The sequence below is a fragment of the Stigmatopora nigra genome, chromosome 7 (genome assembly GCF_051989575.1).
Source record: "Stigmatopora nigra isolate UIUO_SnigA chromosome 7, RoL_Snig_1.1, whole genome shotgun sequence".
Taxonomy (NCBI): Eukaryota; Metazoa; Chordata; class Actinopteri; order Syngnathiformes; family Syngnathidae; genus Stigmatopora; species Stigmatopora nigra.
Genome location: NC_135514.1, coordinates 10,811,444 through 10,831,806, shown reverse-complemented (window position 1 = coordinate 10,831,806; position 20,363 = coordinate 10,811,444). Strand labels below are relative to the sequence as shown.

Sequence of the window (20,363 nt, the reverse complement as noted above, 5' to 3'; positions counted from 1 at the left end):
ATTCTCGGCTTTCTCAATGGGAATTGAAAACCTGTAGTGTTTTAACTACTTGGCTACACAATCATGCGACGTTCACGCCAACAAGGCTCTTGGACTTTTTGCTTTTTTGGGGGGCTGTGGGGGAGATGTTCTTTCATCGCAGTGTGAGGCAGGAAACATCATCATCCACTTCCACACGCGCCAGAGCAAATAAAACTCCCGGCTATGAGGGTGTTATTCTACCACGAGCGTCCACGTGTTCTTTTAACTGCACAGAGGGAGGCAAAGTGGATTTGGAATTTTGGTGCCCGGACGTTTGGTCGCCGGTCTTTTGGTCCCTTTTGGTCGTCAGACGTTTGGTCGCTAGACGTTTGGTCGCCGGACGTTTGGTCGCCGGGCGTTTGGTCGCCGGGCGTTTGGTCGCCGGACGTTTGGTCGCCGGTCTTTTGGTCCCGTTTGGTCGCCAGTCAAAGAGAGTCTACTGTTGAAGCCAGCTCTCAAAATTATATTCATGAGGGAGAGTTTAATATCTAAGAGACAGAGTTTAATATCTAAGAGAAAGAGAGTTTAATATCTAAGAGAGAGTTTAATATCTAAGAGAGAAAGTTCAATGTCTAAGAGAGAGAGTTTAATATCTAAGAGATAGAGTTTAATATCTAAGAGAGAAAGTTCAATGTCTAAGAGAGAGAGTTTAATATCTAAGAGATAGAGTTTAATATCTAAGAGAGAGAGAGAGTTTAATATCTAAGAGAAAGAGTTTCATATCTAAGAGATAGAGTTTAATATCCAAGTACTGTTTAATATGTAAGTACTGTTTAATATCGAAGTACATTTGACCGGCGACCAAAAGGGACCAAAAGACCAGCGACCAAACGTCCGGTCACGGGAATTTTCAACTTCCACGCATCTCCACCGCGATAAGAAAGCATCACCAAGTCATTCTTTGCGACTTTGGCGTTATTTGGTCAAAGCTTTCGCTCCATCTTGAGCATTGCTTCTCTGCTCCGAACGTGATAAAAGAAAGGTTATGAAGTGTAAAGGCTAGACCAGTGTTTATGATGTCAGCCACATTCCTTATTTTGTTCCAAAATCTCTTCACTGGAGTGTTCTCTGCAATAAAAAAAAAGTCCTTCAAGGATTTTTGTTGCATCTGTAAAAGGAACAACTGTGTTGACTGTCTCTTGCTATTCGTCTTGATTGTTGACATTTGACAATTTTGAGAGCTATGGTGATGTTATATGGCGTGTGGAGGGTACTTCATGAAATGCACGTCATGGAAAAAAAAGCGCTGAGCATGATAAATGGCTAACGTGCATAGATAAGAGGCACAACAGCTACTGAATTGAAGTCAGTGACAAAATCCAACCAGCAGAGGAAAGCCATGTTAAGTCTGAGTCCATAGCCTCAGTCACCCAGCAACACAATTGAGTTATACATAGTTCTCAGTAATACTTATGGGAATTTAATATCACTATGAACGTGTGTCTTAATTTGGCATGTTTTTAGTTTAGTCTAGGGCTCCTCTATCCAATGGAAATAGAAGTTAGCAGTTAGAAGTCACTGAGTTTAGTCTCTAATGCTACGAATGGGAAATTTTTCTTTTTGTGACGCATTTGATAACGTTTGTAAAGACTATTTTTATTCTTCGATCCATTTCTATTACGGATAAACGTGCTGTTGGGAAGATGCAGTCAATTGAAACCCGTGCAAAACAATTGTAGGGGAAGCATGTGTGCTTTTTTTACAAATTTAAAATGTAATTTAACTGGATTGACACCATGATAACTGATTATATTAGGTTTGGTTTTGGTGATGAGCTGACAGCATCCACAAGTAGAATTTTAGTCCCACATCTATTTCACCGACCGACACAGTATGTAAATGTGTAAAGATTTTAAACAAGGAATGCGGCTAATAACTCAAACGACTTTTAAAATGGGAAATTATAGGCTTTGCCTTTGAGAAATTATCATATGTTGTTCAAAGTATTGCCACAAAACATGTTTCTTGAGTGTTTGGAGAACTATTGGGGTCATTTAATGAATAATTAAAAGGCAAAACTTATGTAATGCTCCTTTTGAAATCGCATATGATTTATAATTAATTCATATCAATAATGGAAATGATTGGGTTGTCTTCATTCTTGCCGCTCAATTTTTCAATATTCACTTTTTCATTCATTTTCTGAATTGCTTTATCCTCACTAGGGTCTCGGGGGTGCTGGAGCACATCCCAGCTGAGGAGGGAGACACCCTGAATCGGCCACACATGCTGCTGTGGTGCCATTTTTTTTTTCAATAATTTCCCCAAATTCTGGTCTTTAATGTGGGAGGAAACCGTAGTACCCGGAGAAAACCCACACAAAACATGCAAACACCACACAGGTGGAGTCAACTTGGATTAGAACCCAGTACCCCAGAGCTGTGGGGCAGACCCGCTAACCACTTACACTTCTGGGCTGCCATTTTTTCAATAATTTTCAAAAATAGCATGTATTTGCCTTAAGGGTGAACCTATCAACCACCATCAAGTCAGCCGATGAATTCCCCAGTTTGGCGCCAATCCACTCATTTTGTCACTGACATCATTATGCTAATTGCTCCCTACGGTTAGCACGTTCGTGCACAAGACGGCGGTATGATGATCATCATCACTGACAAAAACACTTTTTACAGTCCTGAAGAAGCTGGAAATTCCCTTTTTTTTCTTCTTATGCACATCATCGCATGGGTTCGCCAGATCGTATGCTTTTCATCGGCGGCTGACGAGATCATTTCCCAACATCTGGAATGATTTGGGTTTGAACTCGGGACCTCGAAGCTCCAGACGTCGATCGCACGCAGTTAATGACATCCAGAGCGGTCGGTATGCGACAACACGCGTGTGGAGAATGTTAGCGGAGAGTGTTGGAGGCTTTAACATGATGTCAAATTTGTCTGCTTTGGACAGGGAACTTTAGCTCGCTTATCTTTTGGGCTCCATGCGTGGCCCAGGGCTGAAAAGAAGCCAGTTTGAAGAAGAAAATCAAATTTGTCTGGCAGTGTACTGCACTCACTCATTCATGCAGGTGAGGTTTTTGTCAAGCACGTGAAGAAGGTGAGCCTTGATTCTGTTTTTAAATGTTACCAATGAAACAGGCAAGTGCGACAGGGCGGAAACTTTTCACTACTTGTCGTCATTTGTTGGGCCTGAATTGAGGAACCGCTAATGAAATGGCTTTGATTCGTGTGATCTTAGTCAGCAGTTGCGGAGATACCAGATAAAAATACCTTTTTGGGGGGAATTGACATTTTCATTGGGGTAGAAATCTAAAAAAAATAGCATACATTTTAGTGGTATAATTATGAAGGTACTAATGATTCCTTAGCACTCGTTTTTTTTATGTACAAAATATCACTTTCATTTTTTTACGTCAACTATCTTTAGCCTTTTTAATTATAATTCTCTTTGATTAGACTCATCTGCATGCGTGTTCTCATTGATCCGCAATAATGTCAAAATTATTATTTTTGCACTTTAAAATTAATGATAGTACTAAAAATACACACGATTTTGACTCTTAAATTCTGAGCATTGATATCTCAGAATAACATTTGAAAATATGAATTGTAAATGGCTTTTCGGCGACTGGCTTATCATCACAAGGTTCGTGTGGGGGTGCTGGAGCCTATCCCAGCCAACTATGGGAAACCCTAAATCAGCCAAAAATGGATTTTAATTTAAAACACTCATTTCTTTTAACATTTATAACATTTTTGGTAGCACAGTGGACAAACGGTTAGCATTTCTGCCACACAGTTCTGTGTTCAAGGGTTCAATCCCAGTTCCAACCTTTCGGGGTATTAAATTAACCTTATGGACCAAAAATAAACTGATGGTCAACATTCACTGCCAAATGTAACAAACCTACAAATAATATTTGTCACCTTTTTGACGGTTACGAACACACCGTTGAAGTCATTTTGCTTGAGCGCCCTTTGCCAAGTCGAGCCCATGTGTCAGTAGCGTATTTTTAGCACCGCCTCTCACTGCATTGCGATGGCGCTCATTCGCACCTCTCCGACTTGAACCCCCTCCATACCCCGCCTCCCTCCACCGTCCATCCTTCCCCAAAGAGTTGGGGAAAATAGAAGGATGGAGATAGATCCAGGAGTAGAGACGGGAGGCCCCTTAGATTGCGGTTGCCACGGTAATAAACGCCAACGTAGCTTTTTGTCACTTTTTGAACCCGCTGAAATTGCAAGGAATTGTTCTATGGGCCATCCATTTTCTGTTGACATCCATGCTTAGGTTTTTTAAGTCTTCAATTAACCCAACATGTATGTTTCCGGATGCGGGGGGGAAACCAGAGCCTAGATTAGAAGACCAAAACCTCGGAATGGCGGTTGTGATTTATGGCTGCTAATTAGAATTTTGCACGCGCGTTAGAGCTATCTTGTGGCCACACTTCAGCCATTATTTTGGATGGTATTTAAATAAATGTGATGACATTCTGAAAAAGTGAACTTTGGATGGCCAAACCAGCATTTTATTCAGTTTTGAATCAACATTTGACAAATTTGCTTATCACCGATATTGATGTTGCCGCTGATATGACAGTAAAATCATGGGATGTATTTTAGCAAGAAACATAATTTATTTTGTAGGATAGACAAGGTCAGATGCAACTAGTCTACGGGCTATGATTTTGACAACTTTTAAATTTCAAATCTTTATGTACAAGGGTCAATATTTATAAATATGGTCATTTCCACCAAATGAAATGGTAACTTTAGTGTAGATAGGTAGAAAAGCACCCAAAAATTGTGGTTTTAGGCAGACACATGACAGATATTCTAATAATGTATCTTGTTTCTATGAACGACTTTACTAGGCATCCAATCCGACTCCCAAAATACCATGCAATCTCATTTAAGTCGTTTCCTCAAGAATTTGTCCGACCATTCCGCCGATAACAAACAAACTTCCGCCCCTAAATCTTAATAAGAGGCTCAATTTAAGCTGTAAATTGTTTGACTTTGACAGGATAATATCTCAAATGTCTAGATGTGATCATGTGACTGACTTCTAATTACAACATGTCTTTACTCTATTCATAGAAAATCTGAAAAACACTCAACTGTCAAGGCTTTTCTCACCTTTTGAATATCTTCCACTTCTAATGAGGTAAATCATAGTAAGTCAACATTGGAATATGATAGATGCCCAACCCGTTTGAACTGGGAGGGTTTGCAGCGTTAAGTGTGAAGTGCTTGGACCCAATTTCCCAGTTGCGGGTTAAACCCGGTGAAAAGACGGCACTAAATGTGGGTAGTATGTTCGGCATGCCATTTTCCGCTGGTTCCCAACATACTGCAAGCTTGGCATTCTGGGAGTGATCTGTGTTGTCTGAATCTTGCGGCCCTGCACAGCTGTCAGAGCGAGACGGGGGTGGCTGGGTGGGTGGGTTTTATGCGGGGGGAGTCGTTGGTGTGTTTTCCAATGACATGCCTCGGGAGTTGAACACTTCCATTTTTTTTAATTTAGTTGTTTCCACTTTGTTCTGCTGCTTCCCGGGTGAATCATCGATTTTATGACAATGCCTTACTATATCAATTCCTCAGAGAAGGATCCAATATTTGCTGATATAACAATGTTGGCTATGATTTAATTTGGTTCCAAGGGGTTTTGGATGGATTCACTGCAAAACTATTACAATTTATCGAAAAGCAACCATTGGCAAAGCTTTTTGGAATGAGTGCTAGGTTAGAATTTATTTGGGTTTTAGACTATTATTTGAATCAAACTTTCTATAATTGAAGTAGTGTTGTATTTCATGGACTATAAGTCAAACTATAAATGTTACCTTAACTAGTGGATATTTAGTCTGTTCTCCATTTAACTAGTTTTACTTTAAAGTTTTGAGTGTTGGTCTCACGCATCTGGTGGGTCCTGGGTTCAAATCCAGGTTAGCCCACCTATGTGGAGTTTCCATGTTCTCCCTGGGCTAGTGTGGGTTTTCTTTGGGTACCTCAATTTCTTACCACATTACAAAAACATGATTGGACACTCTAAATTGACCCTAGGTATGAGTTTGAATGTGAATGGTGGTCCGTCTCCTCGCGATTACCTGCCGGTATTCAGGGTGTCCCTTGCCTCTGACCCAAGGTCAGCTAGGATAGGCTCCAGCACCCCCATGACTCTAATGAGGATAAAATGTTTCAAAAAATGAATGAAAAATACTTTAAAGTATGTTTGTTCTTGGTTTCCCCTCCCTAAAATTTGACTTATACTTTAGTGAGACTTAGAAAATTGCATTATTCATTATTTGGCTGTTGCGACTTATAGTCCAAATAATACGGAAATTTGCTCCCATTGGCTACAATAGACTAGAGTCCACTTTGATTAGTCGCGTTCATTCCCCACTAATCCAAATGGATTACATGTTTATTGCCGTCATATGAGTTAATGAAATACTGCTATATTACTTCCAAGTACTCACACAATTACAGGCGGAGTTTCTTTATCCAGCGACAGCTCGTTTTTCAACAATCTCCCATTAAATTCCTTACAGGATCAGACCTGCTCACTCTAAATGCTTCAGGAAAAAAAGGGAGGATTTGAGTGAGAAATTGAGACAAACAAGCCTCCTCCCTAGAAACTCACTTTCACTCGAGAAATATCAGAACGCGAGGGATGTAGTGCGATAAAGAAGTGGAGAATAATGGTGAAAAAAAGCTCTTAATTTCTACCATGGGATCCGTCTGTGGTTGCCTCGGCGACCAACAAAGCAAACGCCTGCTGGACAAAGTGCCAAAAAAACAAAAAAAAAACCGCAGGAGGGAGTGAGAAAACATGAGCTTATTGGAGTCTGTTTGCCAATTCCAGTCTTTATCTGGGTTAGAACTTTTTGACTAAAACAGGTCACGTTAACAAGGCCAAACATTGTTGACGCTCCAGAATTGAACATTTTCTTTATGATAAAAAATGAGGCTGAAAACTTCTAATGACAAGCAGAGAAAGAGAAAATGAGGCCACTTGAGTGAATTTGAAATATAGGAACACATTCATCAGTATTCGGAATTCATTTTCACCACTGGTGTTAAAACTGTGGCACAAGGGCCAGTTTTGGGTCCGGTGGGCAGTTTTTTGCGGTCCTCTATGTGATTTTTAAGCAGAAGCAATTTGTGTTGTAACTTTTACGACTACTTTTGTCGGTCTTGGCTAGAATAGTACAAGCTAGCGTAGCTCAGGTTGATGACCAATATCAATAGTTTTGTCAAAGACTTGTTATAAAAAATTGGTGACATTAAATTGATTTAAACGTAATTCCAAAATGAAGAACTTTATATTGTAATTGAATCTGGTTTATATCTGTTCTGCTGAATTCTGGGCAAATTTTGTGTTATATTGTATGTATTTTTTGGGGCAAAAATGCTAATTATGCAAATTATTTTAACATGTTATGAGTGATTAGTCCCATCCATTGTTAAAGCTAATTATAAGCTAATTTTCTGACAGATTTTACAAGCCCAGCCAGTATTTTTTCTCAAGGACGTGACCGAAGGATCAATTTTGGGAGATTATCTTTACTGATAATCATCTTCCCTCACAGGCCAGCTGTCCTGAAAGGAACTGAACCAAATATTTTGTACTTCTTAGATTGATTCCTTAAGTATGCGAACAAAAACAAAAAATGTCTTCATTTTCGAACACGACGCAGTAACCATTTCTCGGTCCAAACCCAATCAAGAGCTAATTGTCCAACTCTTTGGAGACCTACTTTTATTTTTTTCCGGCTAGCCAACCATGTGTTACTTATAAATACTGGACGTTCTGGACTTTTTCCCATTCGGTGAAATCACATGAAGTAGAAAAACAATATTGGAATGTAGTGACTAAACATTGCTCTGATGTCATCCACCAGGGGGGGAATATTTGTATGGTATCCAAAGGTTTCTATGGTACTCTACTTTGTTAACCTGGATTTAATTTCTTTCCAGAATCCAAGTACTATAACCACCTCATTGCACTGATTGATTTATACACACCATTTAGAAAGGTAATGATGTTTTTCTTATCCATGATTAAAAAGGATTTCAATATATTAAGGCTCTGGAATTAAATTGCTAGTTAGCAATAGTCCAACCACCATATTTTTTCGCATATTTGACGCCTCCGCGTATAAACCGCACCCTAAAAATGGTTAAATTTGACAATTTCTCTCGTATAAGCCGCCCCCTGATTCACAATTTTCAAATCCATATTCATGGTTTTAATAGGGTGTACAAATGTGTTATTTTGAAGGGGAAATCTTAAGAATAAATCACACGTGAAAAATTCTGAGATACTGTATTGGCTGCATGGTCTTGCGTTATGACATTTAGTCTTAGTTATCTTGCAGTTTTGTGCATGTTGTCTTTTTATGCGCATATAAGCCGCACACACTTGATTCAGTCATTTTTTTAGCGACGTTTTTGTGAGAAAATACGATAAATGTTCTTTAAACAACTTAACTTCAAACCGCAAAGTTTAAAATGTGTTTAAAGTCAGACGGTTTATTTCAATTTTTCACCTATTAGCTATGCAACATATCCCTGGGAGCTCCACATTAATATAGTCCATTTATTGGGTGAAGGTATGACTTTGGAAGACATTTATAACCCACCAGTGCACACTTAACAGTATATCAGTGTCCCGGTGTTAATCCAAGGTGGAGCTCAACATTTTAATGACCTTTATTGTCCGTGGGAGCTCAAGTTTTCATAAAAATGGGCAAGTCGGAACACGTACGGAAAGTGCAGGAAGATAAAGCTTTTGGCGTTAAATGTCATAAACACTCACAAGCAGGCGGTTCTATTTTTTTTTTTTTTTGAAAGGCAAATTTCCTTCTTCCCAGTCAGTGCCTTTGCCTGGGGGTTTTGTATCAACAACTCAGTCTTCGCTTGCCTCTTTGCCGGGCTTTACTGCAAAAGTCTCTCATTATAGCCTTGGGCTTGTAATGCTATGCTGTTATGCTGCCAACGCTCTGTAATAAAGTGGCCTTCACCAGGGGTAGCTTTATATTAAACGGCCTAAACCAGGTGGCTTCTAACACACAAAAAAGACAATTCAAAGTTTCTTGGGAAGCATCATAGAAAATGAGAGTGATAATAAATATACAAATTGACTGAGGAGTAAACCATAGTGATTATTAGACTATGTCCCAGTATTGTATGTGAATTTGTAACATGAATGTCTAATGTTTTATAGGCAGGTTGAGAAATTGAATCTGGCAACCTGAATCTACAATTAGAGCACACATGTCCAATTATGTTGCAACAACAAACAACTCAAAGGGCATTTCCAGACATGTTATTAGCATGGAAGTATATACCTCTTTCGCAACCTTGAAGCACTGGAAATTGTCAATGTATGTATACACATTTTATTCATTGTGTTTTGTACACCACTTTGATTGATTGTGTTTTTTTTTTTTTGCTGAGGCAAAACGATGTGGACTGTAAATGAAAATTTATCTTAGGTGAATTTGTGAATGCCAAATGCTAATGTATGTGTGTGTGTGTTTAATAACAGATTAACATTTCATATTTTGTTGCCTGTTTTTTTTTCATTGGACAGTTTTTAGACACTGATTTAAAATCAGCCATTATTTGTTTCTGTAAGGCTTTAGTTATCTTGCAGTTTACTTTTTATTTTTTTAAATGGTCATGTATTCATACCCAAAACTAGTTTAACTTTTCAGTCCATTGCATAGTCACATGAAGTTTTCTGAATATATTAGTCCACTTTGTCAGCAAAGCAGGACAGCAATATTTGTCCCTCTTGTTAGTCTTCTGTACGTTTGCTTTTCTAAAAATCGTCCTAACAGATTATTTTAATCCATATTGTTACTTAAATTGCTATTTTCAGGTACCAGTTATGTACTTCAAAATGTTACTATATTTTTACATGCTATCAGATAATTTTAATGAAAATACCAATCCATCAAATCTCTTAACAAACTGATAAAAACAACTTTTGTAAGGAGCAAAGGGTTAACAAGGTTTGCAATCAGATCTGCGCAGTATTTTAATAGGCTTTTCGCACACGCTTTAGTTTCACTCCAAAATTGTCAGTGACATAGCCCCGCCTACTCCATCCTCCGATTGGCCTAGTCTCTCTCCTGAATATCCAATGAGGCACCTTGCTCTCCTCTCGCATTGGCCGCAGCCGGTGCAGTTATGCAAATGAGCACCTGGTGGCGCCCGCTGTGGGCCGGCTGCCGAGGCACAAGCCGGGAGCTCACACCGAGCGGCGGACACCAACTCTATCGCCTCTCCTTACTCTACATTCATCTTCCTACTCCTTTATTTATTTCCAAACCACTTGGATCTTCGAAAAGAAATCGATTTACCGACTCTGGAGCGATCGGCTGTTGGACATTGGACCCACGAGAACGACTGTTCCCAATTGGAAGAGACCCAAAAAGTTTGGGGCGGTGCTGTCACAAGTCACGACTGCCTGTCTTAAAGGTAGGCTTTTTTGGATAGTTTTCTTCTATTTACAGACACTGCTTTTGGCGTCCGTCAGTCTCGTTCCAAATTGGCTGTGGAAGATCAGGCACGTACATAGTATAGCCGATTTAGTAGGTGTAACGTTGCGCACAAATATAACGGCCGCGTGTCTGAAATGCTCTGACAGTGAGCATCACAACCTGGATTTACTGGTTACTGTTAACTAATTCACTCACTCATTTCTACAATCCATGCGTTCTTTATTATTGGAAACAAGTGGTTTAAGTTGATCTGATTGTTATCAAGTATATTCATATGCCAATTTGAAGTTCAATAGAAATTCTGACATGTCCTAACAAGTTTAAAAATGGAGAGTTTCGCCCTTGGAAGGACATGTGGCCAATATACTTGTCATCCTCTGCAAATTAAGCCTTTCAGGCACAGTGAACACGCTTAAAACATTTAATCTTTGACTATTTTTATTTGTAAACACTCAAAAGTCTTAAATCTTTATCTGGCATATGATTATTTTTGGGTCATTTAAAAAATATATTAGAAAATTCCAATTTTATATATTTTTCATTCATTTTCTGAACTGCTTATCCTCACAAAGTTCGCACGGGGTGCTGGATCCTATCTTAGCTAACTATGGGCACCAGTCAAGCCAATCACGGCCATATTTTCCCTTTAAGATCCTCTCAAAGCCACTATAAACTGCATGTTTGACATTGTCTCATATTAACCCATTGGGTGCCATTGATGGCAATGGACTTCCAAACCATTTGTAGTGGGAGGGTTGGCAGTGAATGAATAGATGCCCACCGCCCCAGTTGAAATGGATTATACTTCAACTGGGGATAAACTCATTTAAATTCACAGCAAATGAAATAAGCCTTATGATTGGTCGTCTGTCAATCAGTGGCAGGCAATGAGTTAATGTGACACTTTGACCAGGTTATTTACAAGTCATCCATTTCACAATAGAGATTTATTAGCATTATTTCCCTCCCTCAGGCCACCGTATTTGGCTTTTTCACTTTCGATTCTGACAGTTGAAGCACATATCAGAATATTGAAAAATGGTTACCCCCATAGGCATGCTAAAATAAAATTAGCATGTTTCTTTGATAGCCATGTTATAATGTTCATCATGTCTTGTCTAAATATAGTTTATGTTCAGGAGAGTCTAAGACTACTTTTGGTCATTAAAAAAACTGCAGCCTTGACTTTAGCTCATTAAAAACTCATTGGATGAATGTGGAAATCATTATATTTTATGCAGATTAAAACATTAACATTTCTTATACGAGAGCAGCACTTTTTATGAAAGAACAAAATGTGAATAGAAATAGGTTATAACAAGTTTTTTCTTCTCTTATAAACAAAAATAAGTCATTTAATTGTTTATTTGCTATTGACAACAACAACCATCCAATTCATTCAAATTGTGAGAACTGGCCGTGGTTGCCAGTTATTTCTTTTCCTGTAAAAAAAAAAAAAAATCCATCAGTGGCAACCAATACGTTAAATGAGTGTCCTATCAAAGGTTAAAACTTTAGTTCCAGCTCCCAAAATGCGTTAATCTGAAATTTAAGTCTCAACATTCTCCTCTCGAGAGCCACATTCCTCACGGCTTTCTTCACACAGCTCCTCCTCCTCCTAAAAAAAAAAAGGAAAAAGGAAAAAGCCAAACAAAAGCCATTCTCTGGCGGTGTAAAAGCCGTGAGGCCCATTTTTTTAATGGCCCCTCTTTCAGTATCCAGGGTCACCACCCCAACACATCCAGGTGTAACCTCTGTTACCCTCACAGTATCTTGGATGACATCACCTTGTGCACGTGGTTTTTATGCTGGGGGAGTGCATGAAAACATGATTCTAGCCCCTGCGGCATGTTGTGAAAACATGCTCTAAAGCTACAGCAATTGTTTAATTCTTTTAGAAAAAATGGCACATTTGAGCAAAGTAATCTGTGCAAAACAAGAGTTTAAAACGTTCCCCTCAAAATAACCACATAGAGCCAATGTTTAAATGTTTGCCAACAAAAGTCACTGTAAATGTGAGTGAAAAGGTCCAATTTGGACACATCATTTTGTCTAGCCAAACCTAAATTACGGTAATGCAAATTTAGCTTCGAGAACTGACACCTAGCATGCTATATATTGACTCTGCATACAGTACCGTGAAAAAGTATTTGCATACTTCCGGGTGTTTGTGGTTTTTGCTTATTTATCACATTTCAGACAATCAAACCAATTTTTGTATGACACAGAGACAACCCAAGGAAATGGAAAATGCAGGTTCTAAATGATGATTTTATTTACCAAGGTAGAAAAGAATTACACATTTGTTTGGCCCTCCGTGAGAAAGTATTTGATTGTAAAATCACAAAATAACTTTGACTAATTGCAATTGTAGGAAAGCTCAGTTCAATTTCACAGGCCACACCCTGAAAAGAACTATAGACTAAAAGTGAGGAAGTTGTGGTTGGGTGATGGTTTGGGGCTGATTTGCTGCCCCAGGACCTGGACAACTTGCTGTAATTGGTGGAATTATGAATTCTGCTGTCTACCAGCAACTTTTGGTGGAGAACGTCTGGCTAAAAGATTGTGAAAGACTCGTTACAAATTATCGCAAATGCTTGATTTCAGTTCTTCCTGACAAAATTGGCACATTGCGTTATTAGGTTTAGGGGGAAATTACTTTTTCACAAGGCCAGGACAAGTTTGTAATTTTTTTGTTTTTTCATGCCTTGGGAAATAGAAAAATCATCATTTAAAAAATTGCATTTTCTATTTCTGTGGATTGTCTGTGTGTCATACTAAAATTGGTTTGAATATCTGGAGCCTTTTGTGTGTGGTGAATATTTAAAAAAAAAAACAAAGAAATCAGGAACAAGGCAAATACTTTTTCATGGCACTGTAATCCATAAAGTCGTCAGTGTCTAATCTCTCCTCAGCAATCGTTCATAAACACCAGCTCTTACAAGAGAAATAATTGAGGTAAATGAAACAAATCAATAGAGCAGAATTACATGACCCTGTAAAGCCAGCGAAGAAACAATTAACATGGCTGTTTTGTTTACTTTACTTAGACAATCGCTATTTTTAAATATGTGGTCGGATTCAGTTTCTAATGGTGCATTGTTTCTTTTGGCTGACTTTAGTGCAGGTAGCGTGGGTTCGAGTCCCACTCGATGGTAGTGTAGTTGTGACTGTGAATGGTTGTTTGTCTCTTTGTGTGGCCTTTGACTGACTGACGACCAGTTTAGGGTCACCACCTTTTGCCCATAGTCACCTGTGATAAGACCCAGCACCCCACAATCCGGACAAGGATAAGTTTTAACGTGGATTTTCACATTTTTATGAATTTATTTTTTTAAATAATTAATAGGGGAAAAAATCAAAGTAGTGAAGACATGATAACTGAGGGATTACTGTACACTTTTTTCAAACATATTGAAAGCTATTTGTAATTGTGAGTGATTTTATTTTCTGAGATTGAGTCTTGGATAGTTTTATTCATAATTATTTGATTATTATCAATAGGTTGACAAATTGAGTTGTGTTTTTGTGACATGTTGCCTTGTTGTATTCAATACCAAAGCCATATAACAATTTTGCTTGCAGTTCAACTGCTCATAACTCAAGAACCAGAGTAGAAACAAACTTTTTTATGATTAAAAAATGGAAATCTACTCTTAATTTTGCGAAAGTTGTGTTCATATAGCCATACAACCCAATTTTCTGTGGCGCCTGGAAGTCAATGTGATGTTTAGTCGTAAATGAGTTCATTTGAACTCCGCTAATTCCATTTCTTTTGAATGCATCATTTACCGCACGGTTTGGGAAGGCTGTGATAAAGAGATAATGTCTTAATTCTGCAATTCTCAACATGTATCATGGTGCCCTTTCATTAAAAAAAAAAGGTTTATAATTTGTTTCTTTCTAAAATATCGTAGTAGTCGTAGCAGCTCTGTGTTCAGCCACCTTTTCTAATTCACTCATTTTTATAGTTCATTTTACTTTTGCATCATGAGCCATCAACCGCAGCCACCTTCACGCTCCTAAAATGGATTGGACGTTTGTCACTGTCACATGAAAATTATCACAAATCTTTGAATCTGCATCTCGGAAATCAATCTCCTCCAAATTCCTGCATTTTCACGCTATGCTCACCTTTCTTGGCACGTAAAGTAACACGTGTTACTTCCTGACTCTTGGCTGGAAATACCAAGGCCGCCCAAGAAAAGCCTTTTAAATTTATTGGCTCCTTTTGGAACTGTTTGCATTTTTTTTTTGGGTGTAAAAGGGAACAAAAATGGAAGGAGTTAGTTAGTTGACATCCTCGCTACAGTCGCCTGGTTGCCTTTTTAATGCCCATTTGGCTGCTAATTTCCCTCCTGCTGTGTCTCACGGGAGCCATTGGTCCCATGTAATTGCTGTTTATGTGCTTGTATGGTTCACTGGGGGAATGAATGCTGGATATGTGAAATTGCTAAAGATTACTAAATGGGAGTCTTTTTGTGGGCCATTGTTACTCAGGCAAGTTAAACTAATATTTTGGACTTAGTTAATCAATGGCGGGCTGAAAACAAAAGTTGAGTTATGATGGGTAATATTATGTGGCGTTCAGAATCCTTGGACACAAAAAAGTGGATGTTTAATGTTGGAAAAGCAGCAATTTGTTGACATGGTTGGAAATTGTTGACTCGGAATGGTTGTCTTGGGAAACGGGCAAAAATATATACTTTTTGGGAGATTTTTTGGGACATTTTTGGGGGATAGAAACTGGATTTGATGGCAAAACTTGATGGCAGCAAATAATTTAAGGGTAACAAGTAACAAAATCATTTACAGGTATAACAATATTGGAGAAAACTAATAACTTTTGGGTGATAAGTAACAAAATAATTCACATGTATAACAATTATTGGAGAAAACTAATATAAACAGTCCATTTTTTTACTATATATTTACACTAGTAAAACAACCTTTGCAGAACAAAATGTCCAGCGACAGTAAAAAAAATAAGAGCAAAATATCTCATTTGATAAGACGTTGGATGACCATTTTTTTATATTCACATACAACAAAGTCTTTGTAGATAATCTGATACAATTTTTGTTAACAAATAACTTGAACTTAAACTGAACTTGCTTTATTAATAGTATTTGTTATGACGGTAATGTTGGCATAGCTTTTCAATGATTAAATACCAAATTATTAAATAATATTCTTTCCAGCTGGGATGAATATAATAAAGATGTTGTCTGCCCCTTTTAAATGAATCATTATGATAACTGCTTTGAGTTGAGTGTAGAATAGAAATGTAGTAGATTTTCCTTGGCTCAAAGGAACCTAGCATGAGATTTACAACTCCGTTTGTCATTTTTTACACGTGGTCTCATTCGGACACGGGTATTTTAGTCCACTTCTCTTTCAAACATTAAACGCACACCTACCAGGGAAACGTGAAATGATAGATTTATGATTATGGTCTGCCCAAGCTGTCTCCTAACAATCATTTTGTGTTTTCATGAAAAAAAAAAATGAAATACTGTGACTTGCTGTGAAACACGATGGCGTCCCAGCGTGACAGAAATGTATCACTTCTTTTTACATCCAACAAAGTGCAATACTAATTCATTTATCGGCCAAAAGATGTATTTGGCCCTACCACAAAAAAAAGTAGTAGAAATCCAATTTCTCGTTTTGTGCCTTCATCCTAAATGTCCAAGTGATGGGAACATAATCTCCTTGGCAGAGCTAATTAGAGGATGAGAAATAATGCCGGGAGATTTTCAGATAGGAAAATCCAATAAAGTTTGAAGAAGTTAGTGACAAGTCCAAGCCCAAGAACACACAATATCCTACTTTGATGTGTCGCATCACGTTAACCCGATAAAAAAGCCTTTCTGACCACACCAGACAATTCAATTCAAGGGCAAATGCATCAGTCGGTTTTCGTAGACGTCTTCTTTGCCCATTTAAAAGATAGACAGGAAAACGAGGTTGTGACCAGCATTCCTGACCGCTTAATCCGGTGAGTTGACCCAAGGATGCTGTTTAACGGTTAATTGCTTGGGGGGGGAGCTTTTGAGAGTGAAAACACCATTGTAGCCAAGGGCTAATTTCCATCTTTAGTCCCTTGTGTAGGTCAAAGATAAACGATGACACACATGCTGAGTTTTAGACAGCGTTGTGATTGCAATTTTGTTCAGCAAGCAGCCAGGCTGTAAGATGATTGGCGAAGAGGTTGAGAGACATTTATGTTAATTGGTATGGAGTTCAAGGTATGGACAGAGAAGTTGTTTTGAGATGAATGCGTTCAATTTTTAAGGGAACTGCACAGTCACCTCTAGAGCCAGCTCTTGTTGATGTGTTGGAATTTAATGGTATAAAATCTTGTTGTGGAGGAGGGGCTTTGTGTTGGAAGATTTTGTCAACAACATTAGATAACTTTATTCATCACATTTGGGAAATTTCATTGTCACAGTAGCAAGAGGGTGAGAATAGACACAGGAAAATGTATAGGTATTATATATTGGGTATTGGGAATTGAGAATTGGGTTTTGGGAATTGGGTTTTGGGAATTGGGTTTTGGGAATTGGGTTTTGGGAATTGGGTTTTGGGAATTGGGTTTTGGGAATTGGGTTTTGGCTATTGGGTTTTGGGAATTGGGTTTTGGCTATTGGGTTTTGGCTATTGGGTTTTGGGTATTGGGCATTGGGTATTGGGCATTGGGTATTGGGCATTGGGCATTGGGTATTAGGTATTAGGTATTAGGTATAGGTATTAGGGATAGGTATTAGGTATATTGCACTTAGTTTAATCAATATGTATGGGTAGGTAGGTGTGTATGTATAGATGTGTATGTATGGGAGCCATTAATATGTGATTTCCCTTATTTAATAAATCAAACTCAAACAATGGAAATAAGGCGCCGCCCATGAAACAGGCTAATGTTAATGTTCAACCAGTGCTCACTAAGAAGTTTCACATTGCCGTTTTAGATTAGACGACTGTCCCCGTTGATGGTAGACGATGGCTTCAGAAAAAATATATATCTATGGATGCAGGGCTATATTGAGTGTTTGATTCCTAAGCCTCCCGACTCACTCCCACAGCTCCTCATTTTATCATCTCCTCCACCGTCCCGTCAAGGGATGCTGCGACGAGATAGCGTCGGCGCGTGTGCGTGGTGGGGAAAAGTTATTTTGGCTTCTCGACTTGACATCAAAGAATTTCTCATTTGTCCTCCATCATATTTTGGCACCCTGCCTGTTTTTTTTCTCCATCCCGCATGAGCAGTCCCCGCTACCCGCATTGGAAATGCGATATGAAGAACATGATGTCGCGCTCAGCCACCGGCAAAGCCTCGGATGAAAACCCTGACATTTTCAGGATTATTTGCCATATCGAGTCGGAGTGTTGATATTGTTAGGCTTAATAACTATTTTTTTAGTATCGACAGGTCACCACGTTTTTAAAAGTGTTGAAAATGAAGGTGAGAAACATAAGGCTCAGGGGCTGGTTCGGGACCCTCACATTATTTTGTGAGGCCCGTGAAAGTAAATGATCTGCGTCGACTGTTTTTTTTTATCAGAAAAATAACTTTCAAATACGTCCCCGCAGTAATCAATGAAATATGGGAGGGTACATGGATTGGACAATTAGCACAGTCAATGGCATTTGATGAGTTATAAGGCTAAAAAATAGAGAATTTGGATAATATTTAGGTCAACAAATGGCGTTATTACCCTCCGAATGAGACCATGACAAAGAGGGTCAAAAACACTTCAATAAAACAACCCTATTTTGTAACCGACTACATTATTATTTTAATTATTATTACCCTTCCAGAGATATACTTCAATATTTTGGCCAATTAGCAATGAATGTCCAAAACCATAAATGTCTAAGAACAATTTCTGAGGAGTGCTGATATCAAACTAAAAAAAATAAATCAATAATAATGACAATAGTCCTTTGTTTGACCCAATTTTTCCAATTGTGTCTAAGAACATCAATTAGTTTGACATATAACTCTCCGTGCCTTCAGGTGCTGTCAGTGTTCGTTTTCAGAAGAAAAAATGTTCAAAGCAACGCAACTTGAGCTTCTCTTCAGCCATCTGTACATTTTATTATAATTTTTTTTTGATACTTGTTCACGTATTCAAGAACTCACACATAGACGCAGACCTCGTACGGCCCAGCTACCCGGGTATTAATCACGCAAAGCTCCTGGCAATAGTATAAAACTCTTGAATAGTTGGAACATGGAGCGAAGTTGTGCTCAGCATCAAAGTTGAATAAGCCACGCTACATTTTCCTCCAACTTCGGAGCAGGCTAATATGTCATCGTGCCCGCGGGTGGGACTAGTGGGAGGCTTGTCACATTAGCATGAGGAGCTTTCCTACGCTGGGTAATTTAAGTCTCTTTATAGGGGAACTCTGATTGAGGTGTTGGCCTGCAGCAATTCTGGAAAAGATCACGCTTATTGTGCTATTTTTTTTGTTTAGTTTTTTGTTCCAAGTCTTTGTGCCAGAAATGAAAGGAAGGAAGGGGACACCAATATTTCATATCCTGCTAGACCCTCCACACTGATTTATTCTCTTGTGTTGTAGTTTAATTTGTGATCGATGATTAACCAGTCTTACTTTTCATAGGTTGGCTTCAGTCTCAAAATAATCTGGGTTTTGAAATCTGGTGACAGACAGGATTGTGATTTGAATTTATGAATGGTTTAGACTTGAAGGGAAACCTCCTCTGACCTCAACAAAAGTCTTGTGAGTCATTGAAGGGAAAGACATAAACATTAGCATGTGCATCCCAGCGGAAATCAACTTTTTTACCAAACTGGGGAAAAAAAATCAACTACTTTCTTTTAATAAAAGCAGTTTAAGTAACCAGGAATTAGTTAGTTCCGTATCTGATAAGTAATATGTTAGTTCCAAATCCGATAAGTAATAAGTTAGTTAAATATCCGATAAGTAATAAATTAGTTCTATATCCGATAAGTAATAAGTTAGTTCCATATCCGATATATCGACTGTCACTCTGTTAAACAACTACATATGCTACCTAGCTTTAAGTAGCATTACAACTTCATTGAGAGAAGACACTAAATATGAAAGTTATATTTCTTATCTTATTGAATCATATTTTATTTGATTAATGGCATCTCCCATTTATTTTAAAATAAATCCTACCTAAAAACAGATGTCAGGTCAGATTAGCACATGACTATTATGACTGAATATACTATTTTCTATATTTGTTTGTGTGTTGTCTGTCCATTTTCAGATAGGGTTGATGTACCAATTGGATCTATGCAAGCCAACATCAAATTGCTTCCAAAATGTACCAACATCATGTAATTGTATAGAAGAGAGTGGAATGTTGACTATATTGTCGACTGCAAACTTGACCATTTCTCGACGTCCAAACTCAATTAGCAACCAAATGTGCAGCTCATTTGTGACGAGCAGGCTAATACTCTTCCCAACATGTGTTACTCTTTAATACTGGACCATTTCCCTCAAGATAATACAAGGTGACATCATAAAAAAAAGGTAGAAGAAAAAAAAACAATGATGGATTACACCCATGCTAACTGCCGCTTACCACAATACATTGTGACACATTAACTGGATTGAATGTCAAATGGTGTCAATGGCCCTGAAATTTAACAAGATGGCGTAAATTGAATTCATGGAATTCATTTTGGCCATAGCCTTCTTCGGACTTTTAACTACGAGTGTTTTCTTATTGTCGAGTCGTGAGAAAAAGCTGCGTCGACAATTTTACAGATTAATTAAGCACATTTTTCCCAAAAAATCAATCCTACCTCATTTAACTGAATCCATAAACACTAATGATCTCTTTCTTACTTAGCCTTTGTCATCC

At 38.3% G+C, this 20,363-nt stretch overlaps 1 protein-coding gene across 1 annotated transcript in view; it reads left to right on the top strand.

The window, feature by feature from the left end:
* The first annotated feature begins 10,209 nt into the window (after window positions 1-10,209).
* ddr1 (discoidin domain receptor tyrosine kinase 1) overlaps window positions 10,210-20,363 on the top strand; it is a 49,424-nt gene continuing 39,270 nt past the window's right edge. The window contains exon 1 of the mRNA XM_077720622.1: window positions 10,210-10,472. The gene's annotated coding sequence lies outside the window, so the exon portion shown is untranslated. The remainder of the gene's footprint in view (window positions 10,473-20,363) is intronic.